Source organism: Mixophyes fleayi, chromosome 10 (assembly GCF_038048845.1).
Source record: "Mixophyes fleayi isolate aMixFle1 chromosome 10, aMixFle1.hap1, whole genome shotgun sequence".
Taxonomy (NCBI): Eukaryota; Metazoa; Chordata; class Amphibia; order Anura; family Limnodynastidae; genus Mixophyes; species Mixophyes fleayi.
Window position 1 is genome coordinate 48,565,740 of NC_134411.1, and position 14,135 is coordinate 48,579,874.

Below are 14,135 nucleotides of genomic sequence, written 5' to 3' on the forward strand. Positions count from 1 at the left end.
AGTTTTTCGTGTAAAGTTTGATGTATGTTATGAAAGGGAATTTTATTTATATGTCTTCCTAAAAAAGGCATATGTTCAAAACAAGGCTTGCTAAATCACTAAAAAGGAATCCTTAAAAATGTGGGGCTACTGATCGATAAAACTACAAGGCATTAAACATCATGAATGCTGTCACATTTTTCTCTTTAAAATTGAAATATTAACTACTCAAAAATCTTCTCTAAACTTGATTCCAAGGGTTTAAACAGAAGTTTGACCAACAATTCAAAAATTGCACATTTCCAGGTTTCATATCATATGTCGAGTCATTCAACTTTGCTGAACTGTGCAGAAACAGGCTACATCTTGGTTTCATAGTGTAGTGGTTATCACATCTGCTTTACACGCAGAAGGTCCTGGGTTCAATCCCCAGTGAAACCATGTTTATGTTCTGATTAACCAATCACTCTTTAAATATTTCCATACTCAACATATCTCTTCTGGTGATTTAAACTGTGAAAAAGGTAGTTTGTTCAATAGAAACTGGCCTTTCTGCTAATGGGAATAAATGTAGTCTTAAACTACACTTTAAGTTTTAATTCATAAAAATAGTATATACTTGTAATCCAGTAATTTTAAAATTAAAAGTTAAGTTGACTTATCTCCTTTTTGCCAACAATGTATTTTCATGATTTCTATATATTTTTAAAGCAAAAGAGCTTGTTAAAATGTTTTTTTGTTCATTTTTCTACATTAATGAATATACTTTATGCTGTGTAAATTTTCTCTGTAAAATTAAAATCTCATAAGCTTCTCCATGCAACTGTTTCTTCCATATCTCCACTGCTTGACTGACAGCCCTGGCTGAGACCTAGGGATTCTGGGACACTGCAGAGAGTGGGTGTGATGAGGAGGACCATTAAGAAGCTGCTATCACAGAGAATGCTATTTTTCTGTGATTCAATATGTTCATGCCCACCATTGTGACTGCTTAATATTAGAAACAAAAATATGTGCTATTGTGAGACTACTAAAATAGGAGAACCCTGGAAAAAACTTCCTGTGTGAAATTTTCAGGGCTCGCAGTTGACTGCTGGTTTTTGATCACCAGCAGGCAATATCTTTGGAAATTTAATTTCAGTTGCAAATTAGTCATCCTCTGATTAAAGAAAATCAAATTCTTTAAATACTATGCTGTGTAGTGACATTTGCTTTCAAAAAAGTTATTTTCAATAAAAACAAGTTCTTTCCAAAACTAGTATATGGTAGTTGAGCATTAAAGAATTTAGATTTTGTCTTTGGATTTACAGTGTAGTGGTTATCAGACATGTTTTAGTTTTTCATGTAAAGTTTGATGTATGTTATGAAAGGGAATTTTATTTATATGTCTTCCTAAAAAAGGCATATGTTCAAAACAAGGCTTGCTAAATCACTAAAAAGGAATCCTTAAAAATGTGGGGCTACTGATCGATAAAACTACAAGGCATTAAACATCATGAATGCTGTCACATTTTTCTCTTTAAAATTGAAATATTAACTACTCAAAAATCTTCTCTAAACTTGATTCCAAGGGTTTAAACAGAAGTTTGACCAACAATTCAAAAATTGCACATTTCCAGGTTTCATATCATATGTCGAGTCATTCAACTTTGCTGAACTGTGCAGAAACAGGCTATGTCTTGGTTTCATAGTGTAGTGGTTATCACATCTGCTTTACACGCAGAAGGTCCTGGGTTCAATCCCCAGTGAAACCATGTTTATGTTCTGATTAACCAATCAATCTTTAAATATTTCCATACTCAACATATCTCTTCTGGTGATTTAAACTGTGAAAAAGGTAGTTTATTCAATAGAAACTGGCCTTTCTGCTAATGGGAACAAATGTAGTCTTAAACTACACTTTAAGTTTTAGTTCATAAAAATAGTATATACTTGTAATCCAGTAATTTTAAAATTGAAAGTTAAGTTGACTTATCTCCTTTTTGCCAACAATGTATTTTCATGATTTCTATATATTTTTAAAGCAAAAGAGCTTGTTAAAATGTTTTTTTGTTCATTTTTCTACATTAATGAATATACTTTATGCTGTGTAAATTTTCTCTGTAAAATTGAAATCTCATAAGCTTCTCCATGCAATTGTTTCTTCCATATCTCCACTGCTCGACTGACAGCCCTGGCTGAGACCTAGGGATAGTGGGACACTGCAGAGAGTGGGTGTGATGAGGAGGACCATTAAGAAGCTGCTATCACAGAGAATGCTATTTTTCTGTGATTCAATATGTTCATGCCCACCATTGTGACTGCTTAATATTAGAAACAAAAATATGTGCTATTGTGAGACTACTAAAATAGGAGAACCCTGGAAAAAACTTCCTGTGTGAAATTTTCAGGGCTCGCAGTTGACTGCTGGTTTTTGATCACCAGCAGGCAATATCTTTGGAAATTTAATTTCAGTTGCAAATTAGTCATCCTCTGATTAAAGAAAATCAAATTCTTTAAATACTATGCTGTGTAGTGACATTTGCTTTCAAAAAAGTTATTTTCAATGAAAACAAGTTCTTTCCAAAACTAGTATATGGTAGTTGAGCATTAAAGAATTTAGATTTTGTCTTTGGATTTACAGTGTAGTGGTTATCAGACATGTTTTAGTTTTTCGTGTAAAGTTTGATGTATGTATGAAAGGGAATTTTATTTATATGTCTTCCTAAAAAAGGCATATGTTCAAAACAAGGCTTGCTAAATCACTGGAAATGAATCCTTAAAAATGTGGGGCTACTGATCGATAAAACTACAAGGCATTAAACATCATGAATGCTGTCACATTTTTCTCTTTAAAATTGAAATATTAACTACTCAAAAATCTTCTCTAAACTTGATTCCAAGGGTTTAAACAGAAGTTTGACCAACAATTCAAAAATTGCACATTTCCAGGTTTCATATCATATGTCGAGTCATTCAACTTTGCTGAACTGTAGAGAAACAGGCTACGTCTTGGTTTCATAGTGTAGTGGTTATCACATCTGTTTTACACGCAGAAGGTCCTGGGTTCAATCCCCAGTGAAACCATGTTTATGTTCTGATTAACCAATCAATCTTTAAATATTTCCATACTCAACATATCTCTTCTGGTGATTTAAACTGTGAAAAAGGTAGTTTATTCAATAGAAACTGGCCTTTCTGCTAATGGGAACAAATGTAGTCTTAAACTACACTTTAAGTTTTAGTTCATAAAAATAGTATATACTTGTAATCCAGTAATTTTAAAATTGAAAGTTAAGTTGACTTATCTCCTTTTTGCCAACAATGTATTTTCATGATTTCTATATATTTTTAAAGCAAAAGAGCTTGTTAAAATGTTTTTTTGTTCATTTTTCTACATTAATGAATATACTTTATGCTGTGTAAATTTTCTCTGTAAAATTGAAATCTCATAAGCTTCTCCATGCAATTGTTTCTTCCATATCTCCACTGCTCGACTGACAGCCCTGGCTGAGACCTAGGGATAGTGGGACACTGCAGAGAGTGGGTGTGATGAGGAGGACCATTAAGAAGCTGCTATCACAGAGAATGCTATTTTTCTGTGATTCAATATGTTCATGCCCACCATTGTGACTGCTTAATATTAGAAACAAAAATATGTGCTGTTGTGAGACTACTAAAATAGGAGAACCCTGGAAAAAACTTCCTGTGTGAAATTTTCAGGGCTCGCAGTTGACTGCTGGTTTTTGATCACCAGCAGGCAATATCTTTGGAAATTTAATTTCAGTTGCAAATTAGTCATCCTCTGATTAAAGAAAATCAAATTCTTTAAATACTATGCTGTGTAGTGACATTTGCTTTCAAAAAAGTTATTTTCAATGAAAACAAGTTCTTTCCAAAACTAGTATATGGTAGTTGAGCATTAAAGAATTTAGATTTTGTCTTTGGATTTACAGTGTAGTGGTTATCAGACATGTTTTAGTTTTTCGTGTAAAGTTTGATGTATGTTATGAAAGGGAATTTTATTTATATGTCTTCCTAAAAAAGGCATATGTTCAAAACAAGGCTTGCTAAATCACTAAAAAGGAATCCTTAAAAATGTGGGGCTACTGATCGATAAAACTACAAGGCATTAAACATCATGAATGCTGTCACATTTTTCTCTTTAAAATTGAAATATTAACTACTCAAAAATCTTCTCTAAACTTGATTCCAAGGGTTTAAACAGAAGTTTGACCAACAATTCAAAAATTGCACATTTCCAGGTTTCATATCATATGTCGAGTCATTCAACTTTGCTGAACTGTGCAGAAACAGGCTACATCTTGGTTTCATAGTGTAGTGGTTATCACATCTGCTTTACACGCAGAAGGTCCTGGGTTCAATCCCCAGTGAAACCATGTTTATGTTCTGATTAACCAATCACTCTTTAAATATTTCCATACTCAACATATCTCTTCTGGTGATTTAAACTGTGAAAAAGGTAGTTTGTTCAATAGAAACTGGCCTTTCTGCTAATGGGAATAAATGTAGTCTTAAACTACACTTTAAGTTTTAATTCATAAAAATAGTATATACTTGTAATCCAGTAATTTTAAAATTAAAAGTTAAGTTGACTTATCTCCTTTTTGCCAACAATGTATTTTCATGATTTCTATATATTTTTAAAGCAAAAGAGCTTGTTAAAATGTTTTTTTGTTCATTTTTCTACATTAATGAATATACTTTATGCTGTGTAAATTTTCTCTGTAAAATTGAAATCTCATAAGCTTCTCCATGCAACTGTTTCTTCCATATCTCCACTGCTTGACTGACAGCCCTGGCTGAGACCTAGGGATTCTGGGACACTGCAGAGAGTGGGTGTGATGAGGAGGACCATTAAGAAGCTGCTATCACAGAGAATGCTATTTTTCTGTGATTCAATATGTTCATGCCCACCATTGTGACTGCTTAATATTAGAAACAAAAATATGTGCTATTGTGAGACTACTAAAATAGGAGAACCCTGGAAAAAACTTCCTGTGTGAAATTTTCAGGGCTCGCAGTTGACTGCTGGTTTTTGATCACCAGCAGGCAATATCTTTGGAAATTTAATTTCAGTTGCAAATTAGTCATCCTCTGATTAAAGAAAATCAAATTCTTTAAATACTATGCTGTGTAGTGACATTTGCTTTCAAAAAAGTTATTTTCAATGAAAACAAGTTCTTTCCAAAACTAGTATATGGTAGTTGAGCATTAAAGAATTTAGATTTTGTCTTTGGATTTACAGTGTAGTGGTTATCAGACATGTTTTAGTTTTTCGTGTAAAGTTTGATGTATGTTATGAAAGGGAATTTTATTTATATGTCTTCCTAAAAAAGGCATATGTTCAAAACAAGGCTTGCTAAATCACTGGAAATGAATCCTTAAAAATGTGGGGCTACTGATCGATAAAACTACAAGGCATTAAACATCATGAATGCTGTCACATTTTTCTCTTTAAAATTGAAATATTAACTACTCAAAAATCTTCTCTAAACTTGATTCCAAGGGTTTAAACAGAAGTTTGACCAACAATTCAAAAATTGCACATTTCCAGGTTTCATATCATATGTCGAGTCATTCAACTTTGCTGAACTGTGCAGAAACAGGCTATGTCTTGGTTTCATAGTGTAGTGGTTATCACATCTGCTTTACACGCAGAAGGTCCTGGGTTCAATCCCCAGTGAAACCATGTTTATGTTCTGATTAACCAATCAATCTTTAAATATTTCCATACTCAACATATCTCTTCTGGTGATTTAAACTGTGAAAAAGGTAGTTTATTCAATAGAAACTGGCCTTTCTGCTAATGGGAACAAATGTAGTCTTAAACTACACTTTAAGTTTTAGTTCATAAAAATAGTATATACTTGTAATCCAGTAATTTTAAAATTGAAAGTTAAGTTGACTTATCTCCTTTTTGCCAACAATGTATTTTCATGATTTCTATATATTTTTAAAGCAAAAGAGCTTGTTAAAATGTTTTTTTGTTCATTTTTCTACATTAATGAATATACTTTATGCTGTGTAAATTTTCTCTGTAAAATTGAAATCTCATAAGCTTCTCCATGCAATTGTTTCTTCCATATCTCCACTGCTCGACTGACAGCCCTGGCTGAGACCTAGGGATAGTGGGACACTGCAGAGAGTGGGTGTGATGAGGAGGACCATTAAGAAGCTGCTATCACAGAGAATGCTATTTTTCTGTGATTCAATATGTTCATGCCCACCATTGTGACTGCTTAATATTAGAAACAAAAATATGTGCTGTTGTGAGACTACTAAAATAGGAGAACCCTGGAAAAAACTTCCTGTGTGAAATTTTCAGGGCTCGCAGTTGACTGCTGGTTTTTGATCACCAGCAGGCAATATCTTTGGAAATTTAATTTCAGTTGCAAATTAGTCATCCTCTGATTAAAGAAAATCAAATTCTTTAAATACTATGCTGTGTAGTGACATTTGCTTTCAAAAAAGTTATTTTCAATGAAAACAAGTTCTTTCCAAAACTAGTATATGGTAGTTGAGCATTAAAGAATTTAGATTTTGTCTTTGGATTTACAGTGTAGTGGTTATCAGACATGTTTTAGTTTTTCGTGTAAAGTTTGATGTATGTTATGAAAGGGAATTTTATTTATATGTCTTCCTAAAAAAGGCATATGTTCAAAACAAGGCTTGCTAAATCACTAAAAAGGAATCCTTAAAAATGTGGGGCTACTGATCGATAAAACTACAAGGCATTAAACATCATGAATGCTGTCACATTTTTCTCTTTAAAATTGAAATATTAACTACTCAAAAATCTTCTCTAAACTTGATTCCAAGGGTTTAAACAGAAGTTTGACCAACAATTCAAAAATTGCACATTTCCAGGTTTCATATCATATGTCGAGTCATTCAACTTTGCTGAACTGTGCAGAAACAGGCTACATCTTGGTTTCATAGTGTAGTGGTTATCACATCTGCTTTACACGCAGAAGGTCCTGGGTTCAATCCCCAGTGAAACCATGTTTATGTTCTGATTAACCAATCACTCTTTAAATATTTCCATACTCAACATATCTCTTCTGGTGATTTAAACTCTGAAAAAGGTAGTTTGTTCAATAGAAACTGGCCTTTCTGCTAATGGGAATAAATGTAGTCTTAAACTACACTTTAAGTTTTAATTCATAAAAATAGTATATACTTGTAATCCAGTAATTTTAAAATTAAAAGTTAAGTTGACTTATCTCCTTTTTGCCAACAATGTATTTTCATGATTTCTATATATTTTTAAAGCAAAAGAGCTTGTTAAAATGTTTTTTTGTTCATTTTTCTACATTAATGAATATACTTTATGCTGTGTAAATTTTCTCTGTAAAATTGAAATCTCATAAGCTTCTCCATGCAACTGTTTCTTCCATATCTCCACTGCTTGACTGACAGCCCTGGCTGAGACCTAGGGATTCTGGGACACTGCAGAGAGTGGGTGTGATGAGGAGGACCATTAAGAAGCTGCTATCACAGAGAATGCTATTTTTCTGTGATTCAATATGTTCATGCCCACCATTGTGACTGCTTAATATTAGAAACAAAAATATGTGCTATTGTGAGACTACTAAAATAGGAGAACCCTGGAAAAAACTTCCTGTGTGAAATTTTCAGGGCTCGCAGTTGACTGCTGGTTTTTGATCACCAGCAGGCAATATCTTTGGAAATTTAATTTCAGTTGCAAATTAGTCATCCTCTGATTAAAGAAAATCAAATTCTTTAAATACTATGCTGTGTAGTGACATTTGCTTTCAAAAAAGTTATTTTCAATGAAAACAAGTTCTTTCCAAAACTAGTATATAGTAGTTGAGCATTAAAGAATTTAGATTTTGTCTTTGGATTTACAGTGTAGTGGTTATCAGACATGTTTTAGTTTTTCGTGTAAAGTTTGATGTATGTTATGAAAGGGAATTTTATTTATATGTCTTCCTAAAAAAGGCATATGCTCAAAACAAGGCTTGCTAAATCACTGGAAATGAATCCTTAAAAATGTGGGGCTACTGATCGATAAAACTACAAGGCATTAAACATCATGAATGCTGTCACATTTTTCTCTTTAAAATTGAAATATTAACTACTCAAAAATCTTCTCTAAACTTGATTCCAAGGGTTTAAACAGAAGTTTGACCAACAATTCAAAAATTGCACATTTCCAGGTTTCATATCATATGTCGAGTCATTCAACTTTGCTGAACTGTAGAGAAACAGGCTACGTCTTGGTTTCATAGTGTAGTGGTTATCACATCTGTTTTACACGCAGAAGGTCCTGGGTTCAATCCCCAGTGAAACCATGTTTATGTTCTGATTAACCAATCAATCTTTAAATATTTCCATACTCAACATATCTCTTCTGGTGATTTAAACTGTGAAAAAGGTAGTTTATTCAATAGAAACTGGCCTTTCTGCTAATGGGAACAAATGTAGTCTTAAACTACACTTTAAGTTTTAGTTCATAAAAATAGTATATACTTGTAATCCAGTAATTTTAAAATTGAAAGTTAAGTTGACTTATCTCCTTTTTGCCAACAATGTATTTTCATGATTTCTATATATTTTTAAAGCAAAAGAGCTTGTTAAAAAGTTTTTTTGTTCATTTTTCTACATTAATGAATATACTTTATGCTGTGTAAATTTTCTCTGTAAAATTGAAATCTCATAAGCTTCTCCATGCAATTGTTTCTTCCATATCTCCACTGCTCGACTGACAGCCCTGGCTGAGACCTAGGGATAGTGGGACACTGCAGAGAGTGGGTGTGATGAGGAGGACCATTAAGAAGCTGCTATGACAGAGAATGCTATTTTTCTGTGATTCAATATGTTCATGCCCACCATTGTGACTGCTTAATATTAGAAACAAAAATATGTGCTATTGTGAGACTACTAAAATAGGAGAACCCTGGAAAAAACTTCCTGTGTGAAATTTTCAGGGCTCGCAGTTGACTGCTGGTTTTTGATCACCAGCAGGCAATATCTTTGGAAATTTAATTTCAGTTGCAAATTAGTCATCCTCTGATTAAAGAAAATCAAATTCTTTAAATACTATGCTGTGTAGTGACATTTGCTTTCAAAAAAGTTATTTTCAATGAAAACAAGTTCTTTCCAAAACTAGTATATGGTAGTTGAGCATTAAAGAATTTAGATTTTGTCTTTGGATTTACAGTGTAGTGGTTATCAGACATGTTTTAGTTTTTCGTGTAAAGTTTGATGTATGTTATGAAAGGGAATTTTATTTATATGTCTTCCTAAAAAAGGCATATGTTCAAAACAAGGCTTGCTAAATCACTAAAAAGGAATCCTTAAAAATGTGGGGCTACTGATCGATAAAACTACAAGGCATTAAACATCATGAATGCTGTCACATTTTTCTCTTTAAAATTGAAATATTAACTACTCAAAAATCTTCTCTAAACTTGATTCCAAGGGTTTAAACAGAAGTTTGACCAACAATTCAAAAATTGCACATTTCCAGGTTTCATATCATATGTCGAGTCATTCAACTTTGCTGAACTGTGCAGAAAACAGGCTATGTCTTGGTTTCATAGTGTAGTGGTTACAACATCTGCTTTACACGCAGAAGGTCCTGGGTTCAATCCCCAGTAAAACCATGTTTATGTTCTGATTAACCAATCAATCTTTAAATATTTCCATACTCAACATATCTCTTCTGGTGATTTAAACTGTGAAAAGGGTAGTTTGTTCAATAGAAACTGGACTTTCTGCTAATGGGAATAAATGTAGTCTTAAACTACACTTTAAGTTTTAATTCATAAAAATAGTATATACTTGTAATCCAGTAATTTTAAAATTAAAAGTTAAGTTGACTTATCTCCTTTGTGCCAACAATGTATTTTCATGATTTCTATATATTTTTAAAGCAAAAGAGCTTGTTAAAATGTTTTTTTGTTCATTTTTCTACATTAATGAATATACTTTATGCTGTGTAAATTTTCTCTGTAAAATTGAAATCTCATAAGCTTCTCCATGCAATTGTTTCTTCCATATCTCCACTGCTCGACTGACAGCCCTGGCTGAGACCTAGGGATTCTTGGACACTGCAGAGAATGGGTGTGATGAGGAGGACCATTAAGAAGCTGCTATCACAGAGAATGCTATTTTTCTGTGATTCAATATGTTCATGCCCACCATTGTGACTGCTTAATATTAGAAACAAAAATATGTGCTATTGTGAGACTACTAAAATAGGAGAACCCTGGAAAAAACTTCCTGTGTGAAATTTTCAGGGCTCGCAGTTGACTGCTGGTTTTTGATCACCAGCAGGCAATATCTTTGGAAATTTAATTTCAGTTGCAAATTAGTCATCCTCTGATTAAAGAAAATCAAATTCTTTAAATACTATGCTGTGTAGTGACATTTGCTTTCAAAAAAGTTATTTTCAATGAAAACAAGTTCTTTCCAAAACTAGTATATGGTAGTTGAGCATTAAAGAATTTAGATTTTGTCTTTGGATTTACAGTGTAGTGGTTATCAGACATGTTTTAGTTTTTCGTGTAAAGTTTGATGTATGTTATGAAAGGGAATTTTATTTATATGTCTTCCTAAAAAAGGCATATGTTCAAAACAAGGCTTGCTAAATCACTAAAAAGGAATCCTTAAAAATGTGGGGCTACTGATCGATAAAACTACAAGGCATTAAACATCATGAATGCTGTCACATTTTTCTCTTTAAAATTGAAATATTAACTACTCAAAAATCTTCTCTAAACTTGATTCCAAGGGTTTAAACAGAAGTTTGACCAACAATTCAAAAATTGCACATTTCCAGGTTTCATATCATATGTCGAGTCATTCAACTTTGCTGAACTGTGCAGAAAACAGGCTATGTCTTGGTTTCATAGTGTAGTGGTTACCACATCTGCTTTACATGCAGAAAGTCCTGGGTTCAATCCCCAGTAAAACCATGTTTATGTTCTGATTAACCAATCAATCTTTAAATATTTCCATACTCAACATATCTCTTCTGGTGATTTAAACTGTGAAAAGGGTATTTTGTTCAATAGAAACTGGACTTTCTGCTAATGGGAATAAATGTAGTCTTAAACTACACTTTAAGTTTTAATTCATAAAAATAGTATATACTTGTAATCCAGTAATTTTAAAATTAAAAGTTAAGTTGACTTATCTCCTTTTTGCCAACAATGTATTTTCATGATTTCTATATATTTTAAAAGCAAAAGAGCTTGTTAAAATGTTTTTTTGTTCATTTTTCTACATTAATGAATATACTTTATGCTGTGTAAATTTTCTCTGTAAAATTGAAATCTCATAAGCTTCTCCATGCAATTGTTTCTTCCATATCTCCACTGCTCGACTGACAGCACTGGCTGAGACCTAGGGATTCTGGGAAGCTGCAGAAAATGGGTGTGATGAGGAGGACCATTAAGAAGCTGCTATCACAGAGAATGCTATTTTTCTGTGATTCAATATGTTCATGCCCACCATTGTGACTGCTTAATATTAGAAACAAAAATATGTGCTATTGTGAGGCTACTAAAATAGGAGAACCCTGGAAAAAACTTCCTGTGTGAAATTTTCAGGGCTCGCAGTTGACTGCTGGTTTTTGATCACCAGCAGGCAATATCTTTGGAAATTTAATTTCAGTTGCAAATTAGTCATCCTCTGATTAAAGAAAATCAAATTCTTTAAATACTATGCTGTGTAGTGACATTTGCTTTCAAAAAAGTTATTTTCAATGAAAACAAGTTCTTTCCAAAACTAGTATATGGTAGTTGAGCATTAAAGAATTTAGATTTTGTCTTTGGATTTACAGTGTAGTGGTTATCAGACATGTTTTAGTTTTTCGTGTAAAGTTTGATGTATGTTATGAAAGGGAATTTTATTTATATGTCTTCCTAAAAAAGGCATATGTTCAAAACAAGGCTTGCTAAATCACTAAAAAGGAATCCTTAAAAATGTGGGGCTACTGATCGATAAAACTACAAGGCATTAAACATCATGAATGCTGTCACATTTTTCTCTTTAAAATTGAAATATTAACTACTCAAAAATCTTCTCTAAACTTGATTCCAAGGGTTTAAACAGAAGTTTGACCAACAATTCAAAAATTGCACATTTCCAGGTTTCATATCATATGTCGAGTCATTCAACTTTGCTGAACTGTGCAGAAAACAGGCTATGTCTTGGTTTCATAGTGTAGTGGTTACCACATCTGCTTTACATGCAGAAAGTCCTGGGTTCAATCCCCAGTAAAACCATGTTTATGTTCTGATTAACCAATCAATCTTTAAATATTTCCATACTCAACATATCTCTTCTGGTGATTTAAACTGTGAAAAGGGTATTTTGTTCAATAGAAACTGGACTTTCTGCTAATGGGAATAAATGTAGTCTTAAACTACACTTTAAGTTTTAATTCATAAAAATAGTATATACTTGTAATCCAGTAATTTTAAAATTAAAAGTTAAGTTGACTTATCTCCTTTTTGCCAACAATGTATTTTCATGATTTCTATATATTTTAAAAGCAAAAGAGCTTGTTAAAATGTTTTTTTGTTCATTTTTCTACATTAATGAATATACTTTATGCTGTGTAAATTTTCTCTGTAAAATTGAAATCTCATAAGCTTCTCCATGCAATTGTTTCTTCCATATCTCCACTGCTCGACTGACAGCACTGGCTGAGACCTAGGGATTCTGGGAAGCTGCAGAAAATGGGTGTGATGAGGAGGACCATTAAGAAGCTGCTATCACAGAGAATGCTATTTTTCTGTGATTCAATATGTTCATGCCCACCATTGTGACTGCTTAATATTAGAAACAAAAATATGTGCTATTGTGAGGCTACTAAAATAGGAGAACCCTGGAAAAAACTTCCTGTGTGAAATTTTCAGGGCTCGCAGTTGACTGCTGGTTTTTGATCACCAGCAGGCAATATCTTTGGAAATTTAATTTCAGTTGCAAATTAGTCATCCTCTGATTAAAGAAAATCAAATTCTTTAAATACTATGCTGTGTAGTGACATTTGCTTTCAAAAAAGTTATTTTCAATGAAAACAAGTTCTTTCCAAAACTAGTATATGGTAGTTGAGCATTAAAGAATTTAGATTTTGTCTTTGGATTTACAGTGTAGTGGTTATCAGACATGTTTTAGTTTTTCGTGTAAAGTTTGATGTATGTTATGAAAGGGAATTTTATTTATATGTCTTCCTAAAAAAGGCATATGTTCAAAACAAGGCTTGCTAAATCACTAAAAAGGAATCCTTAAAAATGTGGGGCTACTGATCGATAAAACTACAAGGCATTAAACATCATGAATGCTGTCACATTTTTCTCTTTAAAATTGAAATATTAACTACTCAAAAATCTTCTCTAAACTTGATTCCAAGGGTTTAAACAGAAGTTTGACCAACAATTCAAAAATTGCACATTTCCAGGTTTCATATCATATGTCGAGTCATTCAACTTTGCTGAACTGTGCAGAAATAGGCTACGTCTTTGTTTCATAGTGTAGTGGTTATCACATCTGCTTTACAAGCAGAAGGTCCTGGGTTCAATCCCCAGTGAAACCATGTTTATGTTCTGATTAATCAATCTTTAAATATTTCCATACTCAACATATCTCTTCTGGTGATTTAAACTGTGAAAAGGGTAGTTTGTTCAATAGAAACTGGACTTTCTGCTAATGGGAATAAATGTAGTCTTAAACTACACTTTAAGTTTTAATTCATAAAAATAGTATATACTTGTAATCCAGTAATTTTAAAATTAAAAGTTAAGTTGACTTATCTCCTTTTTGCCAACAATGTATTTTCATGATTTCTATATATTTTTAAAGCAAAAGAGCTTGTTAAAATGTTTTTTTGTTCATTTTTCTACATTAATGAATATACTTTATGCTGTGTAAATTTTCTCTGTAAAATTGAAATCTCATAAGCTTCTCCATGCAATTGTTTCTTCCATATCTCCACTGCTCGACTGACAGCCCTGGCTGAGACCTAGGGATTCTGGGACACTGCAGAGAGTGGGTGTGATGAGGAGGACCATTAAGAAGCTGCTATCACAGAGAATGCTATTTTTCTGTGATTCAATATGTTCATGCCCACCATTGTGACTGCTTAATATTAGAAACAAAAATATGTGCTATTGTGAGAC

The 14,135-nt window shown here is 32.7% G+C and overlaps 11 non-coding genes across 11 annotated transcripts; all 11 read left to right on the plus strand.

Annotated features, from left to right (window-relative positions):
• The first annotated feature begins 347 nt into the window (after positions 1-347).
• On the plus strand, positions 348-420 carry TRNAV-UAC (transfer RNA valine (anticodon UAC)). Its single transcript has one exon. It is a non-coding gene; the product is annotated as a tRNA-Val (tRNA).
• A 1,240-nt stretch (positions 421-1,660) lies between these two features.
• TRNAV-UAC (transfer RNA valine (anticodon UAC)) lies at positions 1,661-1,733 on the plus strand. Its single transcript has one exon. It is a non-coding gene; the product is annotated as a tRNA-Val (tRNA).
• Positions 1,734-2,972: 1,239 nt separating this feature from the next.
• TRNAV-UAC (transfer RNA valine (anticodon UAC)) lies at positions 2,973-3,045 on the plus strand. The gene has a single exon. It is a non-coding gene; the product is annotated as a tRNA-Val (tRNA).
• Positions 3,046-4,285: 1,240 nt separating this feature from the next.
• On the plus strand, positions 4,286-4,358 carry TRNAV-UAC (transfer RNA valine (anticodon UAC)). Its single transcript has one exon. It is a non-coding gene; the product is annotated as a tRNA-Val (tRNA).
• Positions 4,359-5,598: 1,240 nt separating this feature from the next.
• TRNAV-UAC (transfer RNA valine (anticodon UAC)) lies at positions 5,599-5,671 on the plus strand. The gene has a single exon. It is a non-coding gene; the product is annotated as a tRNA-Val (tRNA).
• A 1,240-nt stretch (positions 5,672-6,911) lies between these two features.
• Positions 6,912-6,984, plus strand: TRNAV-UAC (transfer RNA valine (anticodon UAC)). Its single transcript has one exon. It is a non-coding gene; the product is annotated as a tRNA-Val (tRNA).
• A 1,240-nt stretch (positions 6,985-8,224) lies between these two features.
• Positions 8,225-8,297, plus strand: TRNAV-UAC (transfer RNA valine (anticodon UAC)). Its single transcript has one exon. It is a non-coding gene; the product is annotated as a tRNA-Val (tRNA).
• A 1,241-nt stretch (positions 8,298-9,538) lies between these two features.
• TRNAV-UAC (transfer RNA valine (anticodon UAC)) lies at positions 9,539-9,611 on the plus strand. Its single transcript has one exon. It is a non-coding gene; the product is annotated as a tRNA-Val (tRNA).
• Positions 9,612-10,852: 1,241 nt separating this feature from the next.
• Positions 10,853-10,925, plus strand: TRNAV-UAC (transfer RNA valine (anticodon UAC)). The gene has a single exon. It is a non-coding gene; the product is annotated as a tRNA-Val (tRNA).
• Positions 10,926-12,166: 1,241 nt separating this feature from the next.
• TRNAV-UAC (transfer RNA valine (anticodon UAC)) lies at positions 12,167-12,239 on the plus strand. The gene has a single exon. It is a non-coding gene; the product is annotated as a tRNA-Val (tRNA).
• Positions 12,240-13,479: 1,240 nt separating this feature from the next.
• TRNAV-UAC (transfer RNA valine (anticodon UAC)) lies at positions 13,480-13,552 on the plus strand. The gene has a single exon. It is a non-coding gene; the product is annotated as a tRNA-Val (tRNA).
• The last annotated feature ends 583 nt before the right edge of the window (positions 13,553-14,135 follow it).